The following is a 24,793-nucleotide window of genomic DNA, read 5'->3' on the forward strand; positions in this document are numbered from 1 at the left end:
TTGTCACTAAAAACCATCGTGACGAAAAATAATTTCGTCACCAATGAAATTACTTTAGTGACGAAATTTTTTGTCACCAATAAAACAACATTTTGTCATAAAAAATTCTCTTTTTCGTCACCAAATAATTATTCAGTACCATATTTTTAACTTTAGTTGACGAATAAATTTGTCACACATGTTGATCATTGATGAGGAAATAATTTCGTCACAGTAAGATGTAAAGGTGACGAAATTTTAGTCTTCAAAAGTCATACATGGATGACGAAATATATTTCGCCACAAATATATATATATATACGTGACGAAATTTTTAGTCACCAAACAACAAAATCAATGAAATATTTCATATATAAACCACAATAAATTTTCTCACAAAAAATGTTTATTAGCGACGAATAATCACTTTGTCATAATAACAAGTACAAATGATGAAAAAAATTCGTCACTAAACTTGTTCCATATTTTATATTTTAATTTAAATTATTATTTCACAAACATCCCTACTCATATCCCAATAACCTTTTAAATATACTAAAAAATCCACTAACTATTATACACCACTCCACAAAATAATCCACTAAACAATTTATATCATAAATGAAAATATATCCATCAAACAAATTTAATAATAATCCATTAAGTATAATAAAAAAAACCATCATAACAAATTCCAAAATGAACTAACGTGGAGTCCAACAAAAAAAATAGCAGTCAACTAGGTTTAAAACTAGAACTAAGTATCAGTTCAAGAAAAAAAATTCAACACTTGATCTTGATTTGCAAGTATGCTTCTAATAAACGTCATCAGAAACCAATCTGCAAAGAAATTAAACAAGGAAAACATTAATATATTATGAATTACATCTAAACTCACATATAAATTATTTTATTTTATAAACCAATTTAGTAGAAATGCATATAACAATCAAAAACTTTAAAGTGTTGAGGTGATCCTTGATGATAAAGCAACACGGATAACAGAAGATGCCAAAAGATTGCAGAAATATCATATATCACTATCACTAATGCCAGAATATATTTAATAGCTTGAAAATATAATATAGCATTGAGATACATTTGATTCATGACAATGGGTCGATGACTTCTTCAATGAAGTAAATTTGATAAGTGGAATTCAACACAAGAACCTTGTAAGACTTTTGGGTTGTACCATTGAAGGTCCAGACCGCCTTGTTTATGAATTTGTACCCAACAAAAACCTTGATCAAATCCTCTTTGATAAGGAATATTTTTTATTTTTTATTTATAAACATGTTCATGATTTTTTTGGCTCTTAAAAATAAAGATAGGTGAGAGTTCATTGGTGGATCTTTCACCACACAATAGCAATAAGTGCATACATTAAGGGTAAGAGAAATTACCTTCATGTAGTAATTTATGCATCATCATCAGCTACTCTCTCTCTCTCTCTCTCTCTCTCTCTCTCTCTCTCTCTCAAGAATATCCTCTACCCATGACCAGCACTGCAAATATATATTTATATTTATTTTTTTTAACCGAAATTACTGATATGAAAGAAAATATTTATAGTAACTTACCAAAGAGTTACTAGTTCCATCAAAGCTTCTATGTTGATCAGGAGAATAATCACAGATCTACAAGCTCAGTAGTCATCCAAATAAGCACACGAGTCTTTGGTACTCCACAAAATGAATAATATTGAAAGAAACAAAAATAAAATAAAATAAAACAGACATAAAGACATGGCATCAAACACTTACAGAATCTATAGATAGATTTCTGTAGTAACTTAAAAAAAAAAAAAAAAAAAAAAAAAAAAAAAAAAAAAAAAAAAACAACAACAACAACAACAAACAAACAAACAAAAACAAAAAGAAGAAAAAAAAAAGCACAAAACCCACCAAACAGAAACCTGAAAGAAATAGAATCATCTTCTTGAAATGCAAAATGAAAACTATACTTTTAGAGACTTGACTTTGACTTTTAGAAAAAGAAGAAAACTAGAAAAAGAATTACATTGGTATTTACAAGCTATAGAGGCTCTTGCAGTTTTGTTGCCAATCCAATTTTCAACAACCCCTCTCTAATCTAGACAAAAAGGAGAAGAGCTAAAAATATATCAATAATTTTAAAGAAATGCAGCCATACGTATCACTTCCTTGCATCCCAAATTTGTCTAATTTCTAGTTTGGCTAAAAGACAATCAACTTTGTGACTCAACCAAAATAAATAACTGGGACAAGGTTTGTGGAAAAGGGGAGAAACAACTTTGAGGAAAAACAAGAAACAAAATCTCCCATGTCTATATATGTGTTTTTTTCCATTCCACCCTGGATGAGGTGTAAGATTAGAGCAGCATCCAAAGTTATGTTCTGGATAAGCTTGCTACTCACTTGATAACATTTTATTGATGCAAGAGGTTGTTAGAGTTTATCACAGAAATGAAGGACCAACAAGGTGTGTTCAAAATTGATTTAATCAAGGCCTATGGCTCTGTAGATTGGAATTTGTTATTGGTATCTATGACACATGGGATTCCCTGCTCAGTTTGTTGGCTGGATTAAGGTGTGCATTTCCACTGTTATGTACTCAGTAGTAATAAATGGAGAATTAGTTGATTATTTCCCGAGCAAAAGGGGGTCCAAGGCAAGGTGATCCTATGTCCCCCTACTTGTTTCTCAATTGTGATGGAGTGTTTCTATAGAATGCTGCAGCAAAGAGTGAGAGAAGGTGGTTTTACTTTCCATTGGAAATGTTAGGTTCAATTGGCATTTGCTGATGATCTATTCATTCTATGTGAAGCTAACATGGGCTCTTTCCAAATCATTAAGAGTATGTTATCTCAGTTCCATCTTCTATCTGGCCTACAACCTAATCTTCAGAAACATAAGTTTTCTTTTTCCCTTCCTCTGTGGAGTTAGTAATGAATCTAACTAAGTCTGATCTTTTATCCATTTTGCCAATACCATAAGGGAAATTGACGGTTAATTATTTACTGTTTCCTCTGATTTTCTATAAACTAAAGCTGCAGAGTGTGAGCAACTTAATAAAAGAATGATGAATAGAATCAACAGTTGGACAACTAAATTTCTGTCTTATGGTGGTAGGCTCCAACTTGATCAATCTGTTCTTTTCAGCAGCATATAAGTTTATTGGTCCTTCGTTTTTATCCTTCCTTAGCAAATCTTGAAAGAAATAGAAGCCATTACGAGAGACTTCCTTTGGTTAGGGGTTGAAAACCACTTAACATATGCTAAAGTAAGTTGGGAACAAGTTTTCTGTCCAAAAAATGGGGGAGTTCTGTGAATTAAATCAATCATTCATTAGAATCAAGCTACAACTATGAAACTTCTTTGGGCTATATGCAAAAAGTCAAATATCCTATGGGTAAAGTGGATTCACACATATATTATCAAATCTAGATGCTTCAGGACTATGCAAGTCCCTTCTAATGTGTCTTTGACAGTGAGGAAACTTTTCAGTTTAAGAAGAGAAGCTATACCCCTAATTAAGAAAGTAATTGGCAATGGAGAATCCACCTTCCTTTGGCTTGAGAATTGGCACTCTTTGGGACCACTGTACCTGAGAGAAAAGAACAGATTGAGAGAAAAATATATACAAACGCTTAGAAGCCAATTTCAGATGGAGATGGAGAATCCACCTTCCCAATGACAGCAAGATTGAGAGAAAAATATATACACGATGTTGTTTCTAAAGTTATAGCTCATTTCTCCAGACTTCCTATATTCTTTAATGTCTTTCCATTAACAATAGAGTGATGAAAATATGTCTGACATACTGGTGTATTGAGTCAAAGTCAGATTGCTTATTCATAGTAAAGTACATTTCCAAATGTTTAGAAGCCAATTTCAGATTAGGAACTTACACTATAAAATATCACTAGCAATAACCAAATCCCAATCCATCAAACAATTGAGCAAAGTTAAAAGAAATACAAATGAGTGATCTACTATACCTATCATGTCATATTGTTCATTCCCTAAGTCTAATTTTACAATGAAAATAAAAAATAAAAAAAATCCACCAATCATGAGAATGAAGGTCAAAAGCATCAAATCTTATTGATAGTCCTCACCAATATTTTCTTGGATCTATCTTCCTTATCGTATGAAAGAGAAAAAGAACTCACGCTTAATGTGAGGAAGGACGGGAGAAATTCCATTAACTCTACAATTATGAGCTATGTTCTCTGCAATTTCTTGATCATCATAGTCTGAGGTAGTGATGTCAAATTCCCTCTTTACTTTGTTTATTTGTGTCTTCACACCATTATGTCCATTAATTCCAATCACTTTACCTTACTAAAAGAGATGTCGGTGTAATTACACTAAAATTATGGGGCTTATTATTTCTTTTCTTTCATTATTTTATTTTATTTTTTCAGATCTTAGGAGAATTGATCCATTCTTTTATTAGTTTTACATGAACAGAGGAGCATTAGCCAATTCAACAGCTAATCAATACAACAAAGTGAAAATTCAACAGTATTGATCAATAATTGATGAAAGTAAAATTGAAAGATTGGATTAGTACCTGAAACAATCCCTAAAATCCCAAGACTCTCTCTCTCTCTCTCTAAAAACCCATATTTCTGTCTCTACAAGCTAAAAGGGATCAATTTTCCACTCAACATTCTCTTCTCTTTCTCTTCTTATTCAATGGAAATGTTAAAACACTCATTTTATTTTGACTATATAAAGCAACCAATCATCAAAACAGAGATAACCTATTTGCCTAAAAACTTAAGGAGTAGCTATATTGATCTTGATCATTTGCAGAGGCAATTGCCATTTTTGTAACAAAGCTTTTATGCAATCCATTTTGACCCTAAACCCTTTTAACATAACATAACATAACATAGCAAAGTCCCAAGAAAATAAATAGAAGTAATTCAATTTCATCTTCCACATGAGAATTCAAACCTAACAATTCCCAAATGCATCTGAATTCACAACTGATTTAAATCCATAGCTTTAAACAACATTGAGTTAAAATTTCCATGAATCAAAGCAACAACTCTGTGAAGCTAACCGTATTTTCTGCTGATTGATGCGTAAGTCTCTTAGACAGGTTTCGCCAACTGCAAAAGAGTACCAAAAACTCTGTGAAGCAACAACTCTGTTTGGAAGTTGAGAAAGTGACGAATAGATGAATTTGTAAACACACACAGAACAAGAGAGAAAGAGAGAACGAGAGAACGAGATAGAGAAACTCACCACGCCGGAGAACCACCGTGGTAACGCCGACGGAGATCGCCGTCGCTAGATCGTTGCCTTTGCAAAACCTATGGAGATTGTTGCCTTCGCTGCTATGTGAGAATGAGAATGAGAAACCGTGAGAGTGAGATTTAGAAAGAGAACCCTAACTTGTGGGGATATGGGCGGTACCCATTCCCGACCCATCTCCCATGGATATTTTAAAAACCCACTTAATTAATCCTATAGGTTAAAAAAAGAGAGAAAAATCCATATATTTGGATTGGATCTCCATGATACCCATAAGATAATATTTTCATTGTCATCCCTAATCAATAGGGTTCCTTTTTTTCATTACTGTCAAATCTCAAAGTTCCCCCTTCAAGATTGGTTGGGGATAAAATAATTTTGTCATTAAAAATTTTAAAATATTAAAATTATTGACAATAAAAATATATTTCTCGTGAAATAGTTTTAAAATATTTAAAACTAATTTCTTTAAAAAAATATTTAAAATTATTTGTAACGAAAATATATTCCTTACTGATGATTTTATAATTTGTGACAATTTTTTTTTCTTACTAAAAATCTCAAAATTTTGGCGTCACCCAAAAAAATTAGAGGAAAAAACTTTGGTGACGAAATTTAATTTTTCCTCACCTAAAAATAAGTATTTATTGACGAAAATAAATTTCGTCACCTATTATTTTTACTTTTTATTATATGTGACAAAATTTTATAATTCGTCACGGATTATTCTTATTTAGTGACGAAATATTTTTTTCACTACTTTCCGTCACCATAGGTTTAGAGAGTTAATTAACTTGTGTTTTTGTTTTGAGAGAGAGAGAGAGAGAGAGAGAGAGAGAGAGAGAGAGGAGAGAAAAATTGATAAACAAAAATAAAAGGAGGAAAAAAGTTAGTAGTCTATTTTTTCCATTACCGCCCAATATGTTAAAATTTTTCCTCTAAAATTGTTGACAAAATAATTTTCTCACTAAAATGTCTCAAAATATTAAAAATTATTAGTGATAAAAATATATTTCTCACGAAATGGTCTTAAAACATTTAAAATCAAGTTTCTCAAAAAATATATGTATAAAATTATTGGTGACGAAAATGTATTCCTCGCTAATAATTTTATAATTGGTGATAAATTTTTTTCTCACCAAAAGTCTAAATTTTTGGCGCCACTCAAAAAATATTAGCGGGAAAACTTTTGGTGACGAAACTTAATTTTTCCTCACCTAAAAAGAAGTATTTGTTGACAAAAATAAATTTCGTCACCTATTATTTTTATTTTTTTATTATACGTGACAAAATTTTATAATTCGTCACGGATTATTCTTATTTAGTGACAAAATTTATTTTCTTCACTACTTTTCGTCACTATAGGTTACTTTTGTTGTAGTGCCCTTTAGATTCAAGAGCTTTTCTCCAGATCTCCAACTTTGTGTTAACTCCTTCTCTAGTCTCATCCACTAACACAATATCGTCTGCAAAAAGCATACACCATGGCACGTCATCCTGAATATTTATCGTCAACTCGTCCATAACTAAAGCAAAAAGATAAGGACTTAAGGTAGATCCTTGGTGTAACCCTACAGTGATAGGAAATTCATTTGTTTCTCCAGCTGACGATCTAATAGTGGTCACCACCCCTTCATACATGTCCCTAATCACGTCAATGTAGCCTTTTGTCACCCCTTTCTTCTCTAACGCCCACCATATTATATCTCGGGGCACTCTGTCATATGCTTTCTCAAGGTCGATAAACACCATATGAATGTCTCTTTTCTTTTCTTTATATTTTTCTATTACTCTCCTCAAAAGATAGATCGCTTCCATTGTTGACCTACCAGGCATAAACCCAAATTGATTCTCTGACACCTCTGTTATGTCTCGCAATCGATGTTCCATCACCCTCTCCCACACTTTCATTATATGACACATTAGCTTAATTCCTCTATAGTTGTTACAATTCTGGACATCACCTTTATTCTTATAGATTGGTACTAAAATACTCTTCCTCCACTCATCTGGCATGTTCCTAGTCAACAAAATTTTGCTAAACAACCTAGTCAACCAAGCAACTCCCTTTTTACCCAAACACTTCCAAGCTTCAATAGGGATATCATCAGGCCCTAAAGCCTTATTTGATTTCATCTTCTTAAGTGCAATCTCCACTTCAAAATTTCTAATCCTGCGATAGAACCTATAGTCTTGGTTTATCGTATTACTGATTATTTCTTCCTCTATTGTCGTACTTCCATGTTCCTCATTTAACAGTTTCTCAAAATAATTCTTCCATCTTTCTTTAATCTCATCGTCCTTCACCAATACCTTAGAATCCTCACTCTTGATGCACTTTACTTGATTAAAATCTCTTGTTTTCCTCTCCCGTATCTTAGCAAGTTGGTATACCCTCTTCTCTCCCTCCTTACTATCTAGTCTAGTGTATAGGTCATCATAAACTTTCAACTTAATCTCTCTCACTACTTTCTTGACCTCCTTATTAGCCAATCTATAGCTCTTAAGATTTTCCTCAGTTCTATCCTTCTGTCACTTTTTAAAGCACTCTTTTTTTGCCTTAACTACCGCTTGGACCTCTTCCCTCCACCACCAAGTTTCCCTAGAGCTGGGTCCCGTTCCTTTCGACTCTCCAAGCACTTCCCTTGAGATTCTCCTCATACAATTGGCCATCGAATTCCACATAGTGTTAGCATCACCTTCTAAATCCCAAGTACCTTCCTTATCCATTCGATTCTTAAATATTTCTAATTTATCCCCTTTTAAGTCCCACCATCTCGTCCTACGACGCCCACCATCCTTCCTAACTTGGTATTGCCCTCTAAAACATAAATCTAGTATCAAAATCCTATGTTGAGAGACCAGACTCTCTCCAGGAATCACCTTACAATCATTGCATTTTAGGCAGTCTACTTTTCTCACTAAGAAATAATCTATTTGGCTCTTAATTAATCCACTCTTAAAGGTTATCAAATGCTCCTCCCTCTTCTTATACATAGTATTGGCCACCACCAGGTCAGAAGCCAACGCAAAATCTAAGATTCTCTCTCCAACCTCATTTTTGTCACCAAAACCGTATCCACCATGCACCCTTTCATAACCTACTTTATCTATGCCCACATGGCCATTAAAATCTCCACCTATAACCAGGTTCTCTCCTACGGGTATCTCCTGTAAGATCTCATCCATGTGCTCCCAAAAATCCCTCTTAGTCTGATCATCTAACCCTACTTGAGGGGCATAAGCGCTAATAATGTTCACTATATTCCCTCCAATAACTAATTTAACTAGCATAATCCTATCTCCTTTCCTAATGACCGCCACCACACTTTCCACAAGACCCTTGGCAATTATGATCCCTACCCCATTCCTGCGTCTATCCTTACCACTATAATAAAGTTTAAAACCAGTATCCTCAATTTCCCTAGATTTCTCTCCCGTCCACTTAGTTTCTTGTATGCAAGCTATACTAACTCTCCTCCTAATCATAACATCTACCAATTCCATCGTCTTACCAGTTAAGGTTCCTATGTTCCAAGTGGCTATCCTAAACCTATAGTCTTGGACTAGCTTCTTTACCCGCGCTCGTCCAGAAAAACGCGGAGTCTGGTATAACTTAGAATATAATTTTTTTTAATATTTAATTTTTATTTTACTAAAGATAAAGAAAAAAGTTCACAAAAAGATTCCCTTTCGTTGAAATAGATTACTTGTCCTCATAAAATAAATTAATTATTAAATAGAAAGATTTTATTAATAAGTTTTCCAAAAGTATTTGTTAACAAGTTTGAAATTATTTTACATTATTTATAAAAGTGTGAAACATAAACAATTTATAAATACTTTAAACTTTGTTAATCAATACCCATATATCTTAGATCATTCACTTAAAATTATTAGGGTAAATTAAGCCAACCTTTCTAAAAATTTGAAAAAAAAATACATTCAACTTCACAAGTTTAGCATATTTACACTAAATTTCTTTAAAATTTTAATTTACATAACACTTATTTTTTCAAATCTGTACACTTTTAGTCATACAAAAGAAAAATATTATTATTATCACTTTCACATTAAATATTATTTTACCTTTATTTATTCTTACATTTACATACTATCTCACTTTAAATTTGCTAAAAATAAAATCGATGCAATTATATTAAAATTGTAGAAATTTATTATAGTTTTTTTAAAATTTTAAGAGTAATCAATGTAATTTATCCAAGTTATTATATTAAAATTATAAATATTTAAAGAGTTGTTGCCCAAGTACTTGTGTGTTTTGAAGGATTTACTTTTTGGAATAAGATTTTGGCCGGTTTACAAAGTAGACTGAATTATGTTGTTTGAACTCGTAGGGCTTCCTATGAGTTTCACCTCGATAATTTGCATCGTTCATTTTTTAAATCACAACATGTAGATCATTCAATGCAAAAAATTTGATCGATCAAATAACCGTAGACACGTTAATTTATTATATATATTTCTCAAAAAATAAATAATTTAATTTTTAAATAATATTTATTCTTCATTTTTTGTTATAAATAAATGTTATAAACTAACATTATTATGACTATCAAATTAATCAAATTTTTATATAAAAATTATCAAATTCATATGCTTAAATAGCATAACCCCGTCACAGTCAGAGAATATGGGTCCTTATTTTGTTGGTAGAAACTTGCCTGTTTTGATTGGGCGCTCAATGGCACCAACGCATTTTAAACTATATGTGTTCATTTAAATATATAATAAAAATTAATTTAATAAAATAAATAAATAAATATGTAAAAAAGTTATTAAATTTATATAATTTGATCTTTAGTAAGTATAAATAATTTTTAAAAATTTAAAAATATTTTTTTGATATTTATTTTTATTAAAATTATTTATATTTTATTAAACTAACGATTTTATTTTCAAAATTGAGTAATGATATTTGAAATTATTTTTATTTAAAATAGGATTTAAAATTTAAAATTAAATATATTATAATTAAAAAATTAAATATTAAAATAATACAAATTGTAAACTATAGAGTCTATTAATATAATTCGCTCATAAATTATGCATGTCATTGTTTTTCTGATACGTTGTTGGACGAAAAGGAGAACAGAATCTACGTTCTCTTGTTAGATTTTGACTATTCCTAATAGTTAGTTAGTTGGATTTTGACTATTTCTAATAGTTAGTTGTTGTTTTTGTCTTTTTAAAGACTAATCCGAATGGTTGATTCTTCATAGTATTTGATGTTGGAGTAATCGAAATTAGGAGAATCTGTTAAAGATATAATGCTTATCATGTTTTTTAACACAATAAATAAATAAATTACATTAACCGTCCTTATAATTTGTACCTGTATTACTTTGATTCTTTTTAATTATGACATATTTAATCTTAAATTTTAAATTTTGTTCTAAATAATGACAATTGAAGATACCATTACTCAATTTCACGAATAAAGTCGTCAATTTGATAAAATATAAATTAATTTAATAAAAATAAATGTCAAAAAAATGTTTTTGAATTTTTAAAAATAATTTCTACACCAAAGATAAAATTATATAAAATTGATAAATCTTTTAAACATTTATTTATTTATTTTACTAAATTAATTTTTATTATGTGTTTGGATAATGATTATATAATGGGTGGCAGTTAAGCTTTTAATGTGTAATCGATATATATATATATGAAATGTTTTTAATTTTGAATTTTTTAATTTAATTGTTTGGTTTGATAATGATGTCAAAGTTGTCGTCATATTTTACTTTTAGAAAAATACAAACTAATTTAATGAAAGTAAAAATAACCACCCATTACATGATCATCATTCAAACACATAATAAAAATTAATTTTGTAAAAATATAAATAAATAAATGTCTAAACAACTTATCAATTTTACATAATTTTATTTTTAATGTGTGGAAATAAATTTTAAAAATTCAAACATATTTTTTTGATATTTATTTTTGTCAAATTAGTTTATATTTTATCGAATTGACGACTTTGCCCTTAAAATTGAGTAATAGTATCTTTAATTGTCCTTATTTGGATCATGATTTAAAATTCAAAGTCAAATGTGTCATAATTGAAAAGTTAAGGACTAAAATAATAAAAGACTCAAAGTATAGGGACCGTTCATGAAATCCGAAAAAAAAAAAAAAGTTGCACCACATAATTTTATAAATATTCATGGTCAAATAGACTGAATTTTAATTTTCTCTTAAAATGATTGTTTTATGATGAGCTTATCTCTGTCCCATTCTATATATTGTTGTTTGTCAAAAATATTTTGAACACTCCAACAAATAAGAATTTTATGGATTAAAATTATTTCCAAAAGTAAAAATTTTGTTATAAGCAAATTTAGGACCAAATCCGATCGTTGCGATATAGTCACTAAAATGTTGTGTCAAAAAGTAAAAATAAAAGATTAGTGACAATTTTGAAAATGTCGCTAATAAATGCAGGAACAAAATAATTTAATCCCATAGGTTTATTTTTTGAGACAAAAATTTTGGTCTAGATGGTAATTTACATCTAAATATCCAATTTGTCTCTAAAAATACAATAATGACACTTTTAACAACAATAATACTTCATCTCTAAAAAATAATATTATTTTTTAATTTTTTTTTTTAAATTTTAATTTGTTATAGGATAACGTTTAATTTCGATCACCTAACCATATGAGATAGAATATAAAATAAGACCAAACGTGACAGATAATTTGTGCTCCAAACGTGACATTTGTGCTCCTTTATCTCTTTATGTGGAACCCATATGAAAAATCCTCACCAATTTTGTATAATTATTCAAACTAGGAAAAAATAGAAAACAAACAAGAAAACATATTTAGAAGAAAATGTCCATATTGACTTATGTGGATAAAGTATGATTAAAAAAAAAAAAAAACGAAATTTCATCAATTAATATTTTTCCAAAATTAAGTACTTTCTAATGAAAAATTTATCTATAAATCTCATCTTAAAGAATGGTGATTCGATTAGGCCTAATAGTCCCATTAATTTTGAAAATATAAATTTAATATATTATTTAAAAATTAGATTTACGGTTATATTTTTATTTCTATTATGTTTTCTTTAATTTTTTTTTTCTTTTGTGTTAGAAAGGTAAGATACATAACAACAACTGAGAATCAAATTTGGGATAAATTTTTATAAGAAAATCTTTTTTATTTGTAATGACTTAAAATGTAAGATTTTTCAAATATTTCAAAAGAATTACAAAAATGACTTGAAATATGAGATTCTTCAAATATTTCAAAAGGAGTATAAAAACTCCTTAGTAAGTTTTAAACAAATGTATAATTTCAATCTGTAATAGTTCAGTGTAACACTCAAAAAAATCTTTATTATACTTTTTCCAAACGTAACGTTCCAAAAAAAACTCTTTAGTGTAATACTCCAATGTAACCAAAAAATAAAAAATACTAAAAAAATTAGCTTACTTTTCCCAAACGTAATATTCTAATGTAAGACAAAAAAAAAAATGTGGTATTCTTCAAATTATTGCAAAAGGGTGTGGAATTCTTCAAACCATTCCAGAAGGAATGCATAAATTCCTTAGTAAGTTTTGGGTAAATATGTAATTTCAAACTAAGTGTTATATTTGGAAAAAGTACGCTAAGTAGTTTTTTAGTGTTTTTATATGTATTACATTGAAGTGTTACTTTTGAGATTACATTGATTGGAGTGTTACGTTTGAGAAAAGTACACTAAGCAGTTTTTTTGTGAGTTACATTGGAGTGTTATGTTTGGAAAAAAATTGGAATGTTACATTGTTACCTTTAGAAAAAGTACATTAATATTGTGTTTGGCTGGAGGATTTTGAAAAGGGATTTAGAAAATGAAAGAGAAAAGATAAGTAAAATGTGAATAAAATATACTTACATTTCACCTAGTTTCACACACATTTTCCTTTTCACTTTTCAAATCCTTTCCAAAATCCCCAACCAAACATAGTGTAAAGAGTTTTTTAGTGTGTTACATTGAAGTGCTACGTTATTGGAGTATTACATTGGAGTGTTACGTTTTTATTCGTAATGTGAGATTTGTTCCAGAATGAGAAAAAATCGAAAGCCTCTATAGTGTAGATTACTCAAATATATAATTTCATATTTAAAAAAACTCACTTTTATCTCTAAAAAATTGAACCCAAACTTATAAGTGACTATCATTTTATATAATTTTTATTTTAATGGGACCTTTACATTCATAAGAAAAAAAGAGTATTAAATAATTCTTAAGATCACATTTTAAAATTTATTAATACTTTACCCTTTTTTTTTATATAAAATTTTGCAAATTTCTTAAACCATTGTAGATAAAGGAAACCTTGTGCCAGCTCAATAACCATTGGTTTCTATGTGAACATAACACATTCAGATACAATTAACCAAATTACCTTAGGATAAACTATCACTATGTCTGGATAGGTATACTTAATTCTCATAAAATTTTATTAAAAATAAATTTTAATAAAATAGTTATTAAAAATAATTTTTTGTGACGATTTTTACATGTCATTAAAAATTAATAATTAGTGATTTTTTTTTCCTCACAATTTTTATAAATTGTTACTAAAATTTACAATTAGTAACTTTTTTTTGTAACAAATTTTTTAAACTATCACTTAGCGTTGAAAATTAGTAACTTTTTGTGACAATTTTTGTAAATTGTAGCTAAATTTATAATTAGTAATATTTTTTGTAACAAAATTTTTTAACTATCGCTAAAAATTAATTATTAATAAATTTTTAATAATATTTGATAAAAAAAATATTATTAATTCTTATAAAATCTATTAAATAATAAATTTACCTATTAAAATCTACGCATATATTTCCCATTACGTTATTGACTATAAAGAAGAAAATGTCTACATTGACCCATGTGGATAAAGGAAACCTTGTGCCAGCTCAATAACCATTGGTAAACGTAAACGAAATTAGACTATCTCCGGTCCACTAAAAATGGTATTATTTAGTTGGGAGGTTTATCATAGGTTTTATTCTAATAATTTAAATTATTTATTTTGTAAAATTTATAAATAGATCATCTATGAATAACTTATATTGATCCAATTTTTATAAAATTAAATTTTTATGAATATTGCATCAATCTGAATTATTTTATGAATGATGGGCATACAAAATCCAAAAAAAAAAAAAGTTTAAATTGTTAGACCATTCGTCAAAATTTCAAGGTAGTTTCTTCAAAACTAAAAATCTCATTTGTAAGAGACGAGGTTAAACAAAAAGGAGTGATAACCATTTAATGAAGAGAATTTCACTATAAAAATAGCAATTCTTGTTTAAATTTCATATATATAGACTAATTAGTTAAAATAGTAATATGAAAATCAGAAATTCCATGCATAATAAAAAATAAAAATAAAAAGAGATTAAATTTTTTTCCAACATTTGAATTTGCGATGTAGATTTAATACTAGTTTTGGTGTGGGCGATGCTCAGAATAAATTCAATACTCACATTTCAAATGTTAGGCGATTTTCTGATTTATTTGTCTATTTATTTATTTTTGTGTGGTCTAACATATAATTTTTTTAAAGAGAAGCACCAAAAGTCATGACATAAAATTGATTCACTGCTGGAAATCAAGGTTTTAGAGGCGTTTGAAAAACGCCGCTATAAGTCCTAAAAACGCCGTCAAATCTTTTTGTGGCGTTTAGCACTAAACGTCGAAGATGCGGTCGTCGCTATAACTCTATGGCGCTTTAGAAACGTCACTATATTACTATAGGCGGCGTTTTATAAAACGCCGCTAAAAGTTCTACTAATTGTAACATGACGTCACCATGCTATTTAGCGACGTTTTTAAAACGTCACTACATCTCTTTTTCCCAACTATTTAGCGACGTTTTTAAAAACGCCGTGATAGCCCCTTTTTTTTAAAAAAAATGTGCTAATTTTTTTAAAAAATACCTATAATAAAACTAAAATAGTACTAATATAAAATAATAACTCCCATTCATATAGTAAAATCTTATAAAATGATAGTCCACAATCATTGTGCAAAAACAAAACATTCACACAAATCAAACGGTGTATGTTACACAAAAATATTTCATATTTCTCACAATCTAGAAATCTTCATATGGTCATTGGAGAGTTACTGAGTTAAGAATAAGTCATCAATGCAAATAAACTCTCTATTTCAAATACAAGAACCAACAAAAAAAAATTAAAAAATTAAAAAATGTCATAACAACTGATAGTAATATTAGTCCTCGGATTACCAGGTCACCAGCTAAAGTAGCAAACACCAGACTTTCTTGTCCATCAGCATTCTTCTTTAGATCTGCCAATCTGACGGCGCTAACAAAAGTAATATTCTAATGTAAGACTAAAAAAAATGTGGTATTCTTCAAATTATTGCAAAATGGTGTGGAATTCTTCAAACCATTCCAAAAGGAATACATAAATTCCTTAGTAAGTTTTGAGTAAATATGTAATTTCAAACTGAGTGTTATATTTGAAAAAAGTACACTAAGTAGTTTTTTAGTATTTTTATATGTATTACATTGAAGTGTTACTTTTGAGATTACATTGATTGGAGTGTTACGTTTAAGAAAAGTACGCTAAGCAGTTTTTTTGTAGGTTACATTGGAGTGTTATGTTTGGAAAAAATTTAGAATGTTACATTGTTATTTTTAGAAAAAGTACACTAGTACTGTGTTTAGCTGGAGGATTTTGTAAAAAGATTTAGAAAATGAAAGAGAAAAGATAAGTAAAATGTGAATAAAATATACTTACATTTTATCTAATTTCACACACATTTTCCTTTTCACTTTCCAAATCCTTTCCAAAATCCCCAACCAAACATAGTGTAAGGAGTTTTTTAGTGTGTTACATTAGAGTGTTACGTTATTAGAGTATTACATTAGAGTGTTACGTTCTTATTCGTAATGTGAGATTTGTTCCAGAATGAGAAAAAATCGAAAACCTCTATAGTGTAGATTGCCCAAATATATAATTTCATATTTGGAGAAACTCACTTTTATTTCTAAAAAATTAAAACCAAACTTATAAGTGACTATCATTTTATACAATTTTTATTTTAATGGGACCTTTACATTCATAAGAAAAAAAGAGTATTAAATAATTCATAAGATCACATTTTAAAATTTATTAATACTTTACCCCTTTTTTTATATAAAACTTTGCAAATTTCTTAAACCATTGTAGATAAAGGAAACCTTGTGCCAGCTCAATAACCATTGGTTTCTATGTGAACATAACACGTTCAGATACAATTAACCAAATTACCTTAGGGTAAACTATCACTAGGTCTTGATAGGTATACTTAATTCTCATAAAATTTTATTAGTTATTAAAAATAATTTTTTGTGACGATTTTTATATATCGTTAAAAATCAATAATTAGTGATTTTTTTTTTCTCACAATTTTTATAAATTGTTACTAAAATTTACAATTAGTAACCTTTTTTTATAACAAATTTTTTAAACTATCGCTTAGCGTTGAAAATTAGTGACTTTTTGTGACAATTTTTGTAAACTGTAGCTAAATTTATAATTAGTAATATTTTTTGTAACAAAATTTTTAAACTGTCACTAAAAATTAATAATTAATAAATTTTTAATAATATTTGATAAAAAAAACACTATTAATTCTTATAAAATCTATTAGATAATAAATTTGCCTATTAAAATCTACGCATAAATTTCCCATTACGTTATTGACTATAAGAAGAAAATGTCTACATTGACCCAAGTGGATAAAGGAAACCTTGTGCCAGCTCAATAACCGTTGGTTTCTATATGAACATAAACGAAATTAGATTCTCTCCGGTCCACTAAAAATGGTATTATTAAGTTGGGAGGTTTATCATAGGCTTTATTCTAATAATTTAAATTATTTATTTTGTAAAATTTATAAATAGATCATCTATGAATAACTTATATTGATCCAATTTTTATAAAATTAAATTTTTATCAATATTGCATCAATCTGAATTATTTTATGAATGATGTGCATACAAAATCCAAAAAAAAAAAAAAAAGTTTAAATTGTTAGACCATTCGTCAAAATTTCAAGGTAGTTTCTTCAAAACTAAAAATCTCATTTGTAAGAGACGAGGTTAAACAAAAAGGAGTGATAACCATTTAATGAAGAGAATTTCACTATAAAAATAACAATTCTTGTTTAAATTTCATATATATAGACTAATTAGTTAAAATAATAATATGAAAATCAGAAATTCCATGCATAATAAAAAATAAAAATAAAAAGAGATTAAATTTTTTTTCCAACATTTGAATTTGCGATGTAGATTGAATACTAGTTTTGGTGTGGGCGATGCTCAGAATAAATTCAATACTCACATTTCAAATGTTAGGCGATTTTCTGGTTTATTTGTCTATTTATTTATTTTTGTGTGGTCTAACATATAATTTTTTTAAAGAGAAGTACCAAAAAGTCATGACATAAAATTGATTGTTAACTATTCCTATATTAAATGTAAAGGAAAGATCATGCTACTTTTCATTATTCTGTTTTTTTTTAAAAAATTAAATTTACTTAATTTGATATTCAATTTCAAATTGTCTTGGTAAAATTTTCATGAAAATTGTGACATTCAGCTGTCAATGGTGAAGGATTCTTTGCTGATGGCATTTCATTCCAAAGTTGATTGATATAATCAATTTATGATGCCGGCTATTCTTTTTGAACAAATTAAATATCTTTTTTTAATAAAGTCTAGAGTTCTTCATTGTCAATTTAAAGTTTCCATCATTATGAAAGATAAATTCCTGAATTAATTCAATTTTTTTATTTATAGTATGAAAATTCAACTTTTGTGGAAGCATACATTACAACATATAAGAGTTTTAGAGACCAAATTTTTTAGTATCTAAAAGTGAAAATTTTGTTGCAAAAAACATTTAGGGACCAATTTCCATCGTCGTGAGAATAGTCGCTAAAAGGTCGTCTTAAAAAGTCAAAAACAAGGCTTTTAGCGACAAAATTTTGAAAATACCACTAATAAATAGACTTTTAGGGACAAAATAATTTGGTCTCAAAATAATTTATTTTTTGAGACAAAAAATTTGGTCCCAAAATGATAATAATTCATGACTAATGTTTAATTTTCGTTGCTAAAAATATAATAACAATACTTTTTACAACAAAAATATTTAGGCGCTAAAAAATAATTTTGTCCTTAAGTTTTATTTCTAAAATTTTAATTTTTTGTAGTGATAAGCTTTTATTAACTTAATTTGAAAGGACAATTAGAGGTCACAACATTACTAAACCATGGAGTAAACAATTACTAATTATTGATAACATATTTTATTTGCAGCGGTTATTGGTGGAGGATTCATTGCTCGTGATATAACATTCCGTAACACACATGGGCCACAAAATCACCAAGCTATAGCACTTAGATCTAGCTTTGATCTCTCCGTTTTCTACTATTGTGGTTTTGAAGGATACCAAGATACACTCTACGTTCATTCTCAACGATAATTTTACAAAGAATGTGATATTTATGGCACGGTAGATTTCATATTTGGAAATGCAACAGTAATTCTCCAAAATTGCATGAAATATGCCAAAAAACCAATGAGTGGGCAACAAAATACTGTAACAACACAAGGGTGAACTGACCCTAACCAAAATACTGGTATTTCAATTTATAATTCTCAAGTCGTGGCTTCATCTGACCTAAAATCGGTACTTAGCTCATTCAAGACATATCTAGGAAGGCCTTGGATGGAATATTTGTGCACTGTTTATCCACAAACTTACCTTGATACCTTGGTTGATCCAGCAGGCTGGTTAGAATGGGATGGTAACTTTGCTCTAAATACTCTGTATTACAGAGAATATAAAAACTCCAGCCCTAGTTCTTCGACTAGTGGAAGAATAAAGTGGGGTGGTTATCGAGTGATATCTAGCACAACTGAAGCATCACAGTTTAGCGTTACAAATTTTATAACTAGTCAGTCATGGTTGCCTTCTACCATTGTGCCATTTACTTCTAACCTCTAATTATGTTGTATTTGATCAATTCATATGTTTGTTATTGCTTTGTTATTTGGTTTTTCCATACTATACACAACATAGGGTATTGAACAAAGTGTATTTTTAAGATCTCAATGAAGAATAAAATGAAATTTTTTTGTTTCATTCAATGCAATACAACATTTTCTTGTGACTACTTTCTCTCTATCTTATCGCTGATAATAGAATTTCAACTCTTGAAGCCTATTATTGTTGTGAGAACTCTTAATTGGGTTGTCATTTTGAACCAGCCTCGTAGAAATGAACAGCTATATTTGTGCTTTAAGATAATATTATAATTGAAAAACCAACAAACTCATAAAATTGTCTTAGAAAGTGAAGTGTATGAGATGCATTCAAATTTAATATGATATGAATTATATTCAAAATAAATTTGATCCATAAATTTAAATGTTTAGGCATTTATCTATAAATTTTAATTTTTTTTTTTATAATTTTTATTTTGAGTATGCAACAATAATTATAGTGCTCTCCTACTGGGTACGTAAGAGATTAAGACTAGTCTTGGTTAGTGGCCGAAATTGATTCGCATGGGCACGTAAGAGATTAAGAGTAGTCTTGGTTAGTGGCCGAAATTGATTCGCATGGGCAGCCCATTTATATTGTAATTGGTCTCGCAACGGGTTTGACCCATCGATGAGCCTTGAATATTATCTTCAAATTCAATAGTACATAACAAAATTTGAAAATATGATTCCAAAACTGCATATGGTTGTTTTTTCTTAAATACATAGTATATATATACATTCTACATGCTTGAATAATATTAAATCTTTAGCCAATATTATTTGTAGCACTCTCCCTCACTAGGTTTAAAAAAGTAAAAATAATAAAAATCATGTGATAAATGGCTGCAAGTATTTGTATCACTTTTAGAGCATTAGCATGATCAAATTTTGGGTTAAATTATAATCTAAAAATTATTTTCTGTTTTATATAGCAATCTTCTTAAATATACTATCCATTAGAGTCTCCATTTTACTCTATTTTATTAAAAATTCTTTTTTGACCCATTGTCTTAATGAACATAAATAATGAAAAGTCAAAATAGCGAGATCAAATTTATGAAAAAATAATAAACTATTTTTTTTTTTTTTTTTGGTTGCTAGATCAAGGGAAAAATAATAAACTATTAAGTAGTCAATAAACTATATCTCAATAAATTTGTTATGAACAATAATAAATAAGGCTTGGATTCTCTCCAGTTGTCCATCCAACTAGGGAGACACTATTGGACTTGATAGGCTCATTTTAGTGTTATGAACCTTTTATATCTTATAATTCGTTGAGTAGAGTATTTATGTAAAAAATCAAAATGATCGAATATTAGTAATTACATTATCAAATCACATTTGTATTAAAAAAAAAATTATAAATGATCTTTTCTCAAAATTATAATTACATTTGTATTAAAAAAAAAATTATAAATGATCTTTTCTCAAAATTATAATTATTGTCCATTCTTGTACGCGGTGTCTGGTTGGAGGATTTTGGAAGTGATTTGGAAAGGGAAAGAGAAAAGGTAGGTAAAATTAGAATAAAATATACCAATATTTCATCTAATTTGACACACCTTTTCCCTTTCCATTTCCAAATTCCTTCTCAAATCTCCCAACCAAACACAACATTAGTTTAAATATGATCGAATATAGAGTTACCAATATCTGATCACCGAGAGGGGCTGCAATGTGTGCTCACCAAGCCCAGCAACACATCTCTAGTTTAGAGAAATTGTGGAAGGTAAAATCCGAGCTTACATCCAATTTGGCCATCTGCGATTAGCAGCAAATATAGTGAAATTCCTGAGATAAACTTAGTGGTCGAGTTGACCAATAGGTCAATCGAGCTAGCTTGAATAGATGGTGGACCAAGTTAACGAAAAGTCCACTTTGTATGGGAACAGACTTGTTCATGCTTAGAATATCATGAACGCAGGATATGATCCCATATAAAGCAGAATATGGTGAAAATGTCATGCATCTTTTAACCGAGTATAACAGTCAGTGGAGGTGCCACTAATAAGAATAGGTAAGTGCACTAAACATGATACACAATAACGTACGCATTCATACATTGTTTCATCATTGACATTCTTGAGAGCTCTTACTAATTTAAATATCGAAGAGTTCCTAACAAACTATCCTAGACAGAGTGATTTCAGTGCTTTTTAAATTCTTAAGTAGAGCGTTCGTGTTCAAGTTTATAATAGTTGATAGGACAAATTTTACTTTACCTCTTGTGGTTTTGCTCATGTGCAGATTACCCTCTCTCATTTGGAAATAATCGCATAATCTTCTTGTGATTTGTGGATTAAAATGCACCGTTAAACATTGTATTTAACTTAACAATAAGTGTCAAACACATGCCACATAGGAGATTATATGCTCATTTTTAAATTTCAAGGGGTAAATCGCATATGGAATGAACAATAAAGGGTTAAAATACATTTTGCTTTCCAAACAAATGACAAAAATATTCATAGTTCACACACTTAGATTACTTGTATACAATGGTATTTTAGTCTTTTTTATTAAATTGTTAATGGATCTAACGATGTATTTCAATCCATAAACCACAAGGAGGCTATGTTTCCAAATGAGATGAGGTAAAGTGAAATTTGTCCTAGTCAATAGACACTATTATAAACTTGCTACCGCTGCCATCGCCACTACCACTACTACAACCACCACCATCGCGGCTACCACCGTTACCACCACCACCACTACCACTACTACCTTCTCCTTCATTACTATTGTCATTATTTTTTGTACAAATGATGTATTTAAAAAAAAATTAAATAGATTCATATTTAATTAAATTGATTTACAGAATAAGAAATCATGGGGCTAAGCCATACAACTCGATGAACAGAAATATTCAACAAAATAAAATGGTAAAAAAGAGTAAACCGAAGCCTATGTGATACCACACTCTCCTTAAAACAAATTTGCCGCCTTATCGTGGGTGTTGGAAGTATGTCAGCATTTGTTTCCCAAGATATGACGGTTAGAACCTACTAATGTAGAAGCACCTTCTGTTTAGTTCCGGCAAACAAACAATGGCAGCACTTTCTCACACAAAAAGAATAGTATAGAAGCAGACTGACTATATAGTATGAGATCCAAAAATTCTACGTAGAAAACCAAAGAGATTGGTCTCCTTTTATATACAATGGGGGAGAGAGAAAGAGCCTTCCAGCCATGAAGGTTGGCAACAAATGCGGCCACAACTGCCCAATTACTCCTGCAAAACTAATGGAGTAATGCACCAAAATTGATAGGAAATAAGCCCCATCTTAAGTGTAGATGTTACACATAATATACACATGTGTGTATATCTAAATCTACAGCCACCTAATAGACTTAGCCCAAAAAGATTAGGTTGATAGGTCACCAATCCGGCCCAACCCATTCTAACAAGCCTCAAGCCTAAGTCTCAAGGACCACGGTCTGGGCGGGCGGGCGGTGCATGCGCGTGTGGCAATTTTTGCATAACTAACTTGGACCATAGTTTTCGCCAAAGCCCATCCTTGAAGCATCCATAACTCCATTTTTTGAAAAATTTGGATGCTCCAAAGAGCTCATGTCCTTATCCAAAACTTGGGATTTAAATACCCATCAATACTTTCCTCTACAATCAATGTGAGATAGATGATAATACACTATTCCCAATACATCATTCATGAGGACAACTTTATGAGACAATTTCTCATTCAATTCTCAATGGTTATTGGTCATTCTTTTTGTAGTGTAAAGATCTTGTTACAAAGAATCTAAATCCATTTGATCTACAAAGAATCTAAATCCATTTGATCTCACCTCAACTGGTGGTTGGGACCTTCTTTAATTGTACATTAAAGTCACCACAAAATTATTTTTCCTAACATTAACCACACCAATATTCCACCACCACAATAACCACCATTGTTACACCACCGCCGCCGCCACCGCCTCCACCCCAGTTTATTTCCATGACATTACCCTCCCAACCATCACCACAATCACTATTCATCTATCTTTACCACCATTGCCATTGTCGTTGTAGCTAATATTGTCGCCTCCTCTACCACCACAACAAACACACAATCACAATATAAAAATTGTAATATATACAATTTGAAAATAATTAATTCTAAATTTGATTTTATACATATAAAAAACTTGTTTGAGTTACGTACTAAAATTTTTACCCAATAGTTTTTTAGTTTATTAAATTCAACATTCAGTTTTTAGTTCTTAATTTTCAGTTTTCTGTTTTATTAAACACCACCGTAGTTGTTAGGCCTAGGCAAGCATCCACCCAATTTGCCAAAATTGGATGGTCCAAACCAATCTGCCACATAATAGACAGTTTCAATGAGACGAGCGGACGGAAGCATATGTATTTTTTTTCAATCCGCCTAAGTTTGGACAGATGATCGATGGGAGGCCAACCGACCTAACTTGATCCACTAACACTCCTAAGAATATGATGTTATAGTTTTATGCTTTGTGTGCTAAAAAAAAAGACCTTTTATTTAATAATTATATTTGCTATTTATGAAATATAAAAGTTGGGACTTTATTTTTATTATAAAAAATGAACAATCAAAAAATTTGGGGGCAAAATAGCAAAAAATTATTGAAAAATAGTTCAAAAAAATACTTAAAAGAATAAAGTTTAGTTGTCAAATCAATCCATATCTACTCGCTTGCATGGTCCATTTAATCTGCGTTCGCTAATTAAGTGAAAGGATGCAGATTTATTTTTCTCATTCTGTCTAAGTTCAAATAGATGGCGGATGAGAGACCACTTAACCCAACTCGATCTACAAGCATCCCCAGTCATAGCATATCAATATGAATAGTTGTTAGGGAAAGCCCATATTAATTCGCGTGGGGCAGCCCATTTCTGTTGCAATGGGTATCGACTGACAACTGGTTTGACCCATATAAGAGTCAGAAATATTATCTTTGATACAATTCCATATTCTATATAAGAAAAATTTTATAATTCCAAAAATGCATAAAGTTTTTTTCCCCTTAAATATATACTTGCTACATGCTTGAATAAAAGGTATTAAATCTACAGCCAATCTTATTTGAAGCACCCACTCTCATAATATTTAAAAATAAAAATAAAAAAAAAAATCAAGTCAGAAATGTTTTTTAGGAAATATTCAAACAATATCACTTAGAGTGTCGACAGGCTCAACAAATTTTGTATCAAATTATAATTTAAGAATTATTTTTCTATTTTATGTAGTTCTTTTTTAAAACACATCATTCTCTAGACACTTTCTTCTAACTCTATTTTATTTAATAGTCTTTTGTTGTTGAGTCTTTGTAACACAGTATAAAAAAATTTAAAAAAAAAAAGTCATAAAAATAATAGGATCCAATCTTTTAAGAAACGATAAACTATTAAATAGCCAATATGAGCCATAGCCTCAACAAATTTGTTGTGGTGCCATAGCAATTATAAAT

At 29.4% G+C, this 24,793-nt stretch overlaps 1 long non-coding RNA gene and 1 pseudogene across 1 annotated transcript; one reads left to right on the top strand and one right to left on the bottom strand.

Moving 5' to 3' along the window:
* Positions 1-573: 573 nt before the first annotated feature.
* Positions 574-5,382, bottom strand: LOC145796888 (uncharacterized). Its single transcript, XR_014337540.1, has 6 exons — positions 5,223-5,382; positions 5,038-5,086; positions 3,488-3,567; positions 1,563-1,619; positions 1,386-1,487; positions 574-819 (listed from the first exon to the last, which is right to left on the bottom strand). It is a non-coding gene; the product is annotated as an uncharacterized LOC145796888 (long non-coding RNA).
* Positions 5,383-12,100: 6,718 nt separating this feature from the next.
* Positions 12,101-19,295, top strand: LOC145797689 (pectinesterase 2-like; annotated as a pseudogene).
* Positions 19,296-24,793: the final 5,498 nt, after the last annotated feature.

The sequence above is a fragment of the Camellia sinensis genome, chromosome 8, assembly GCF_055761805.1.
Source record: "Camellia sinensis isolate YWXY chromosome 8, ASM5576180v1, whole genome shotgun sequence".
In the NCBI taxonomy this organism is placed as follows: domain Eukaryota; kingdom Viridiplantae; phylum Streptophyta; class Magnoliopsida; order Ericales; family Theaceae; genus Camellia; species Camellia sinensis.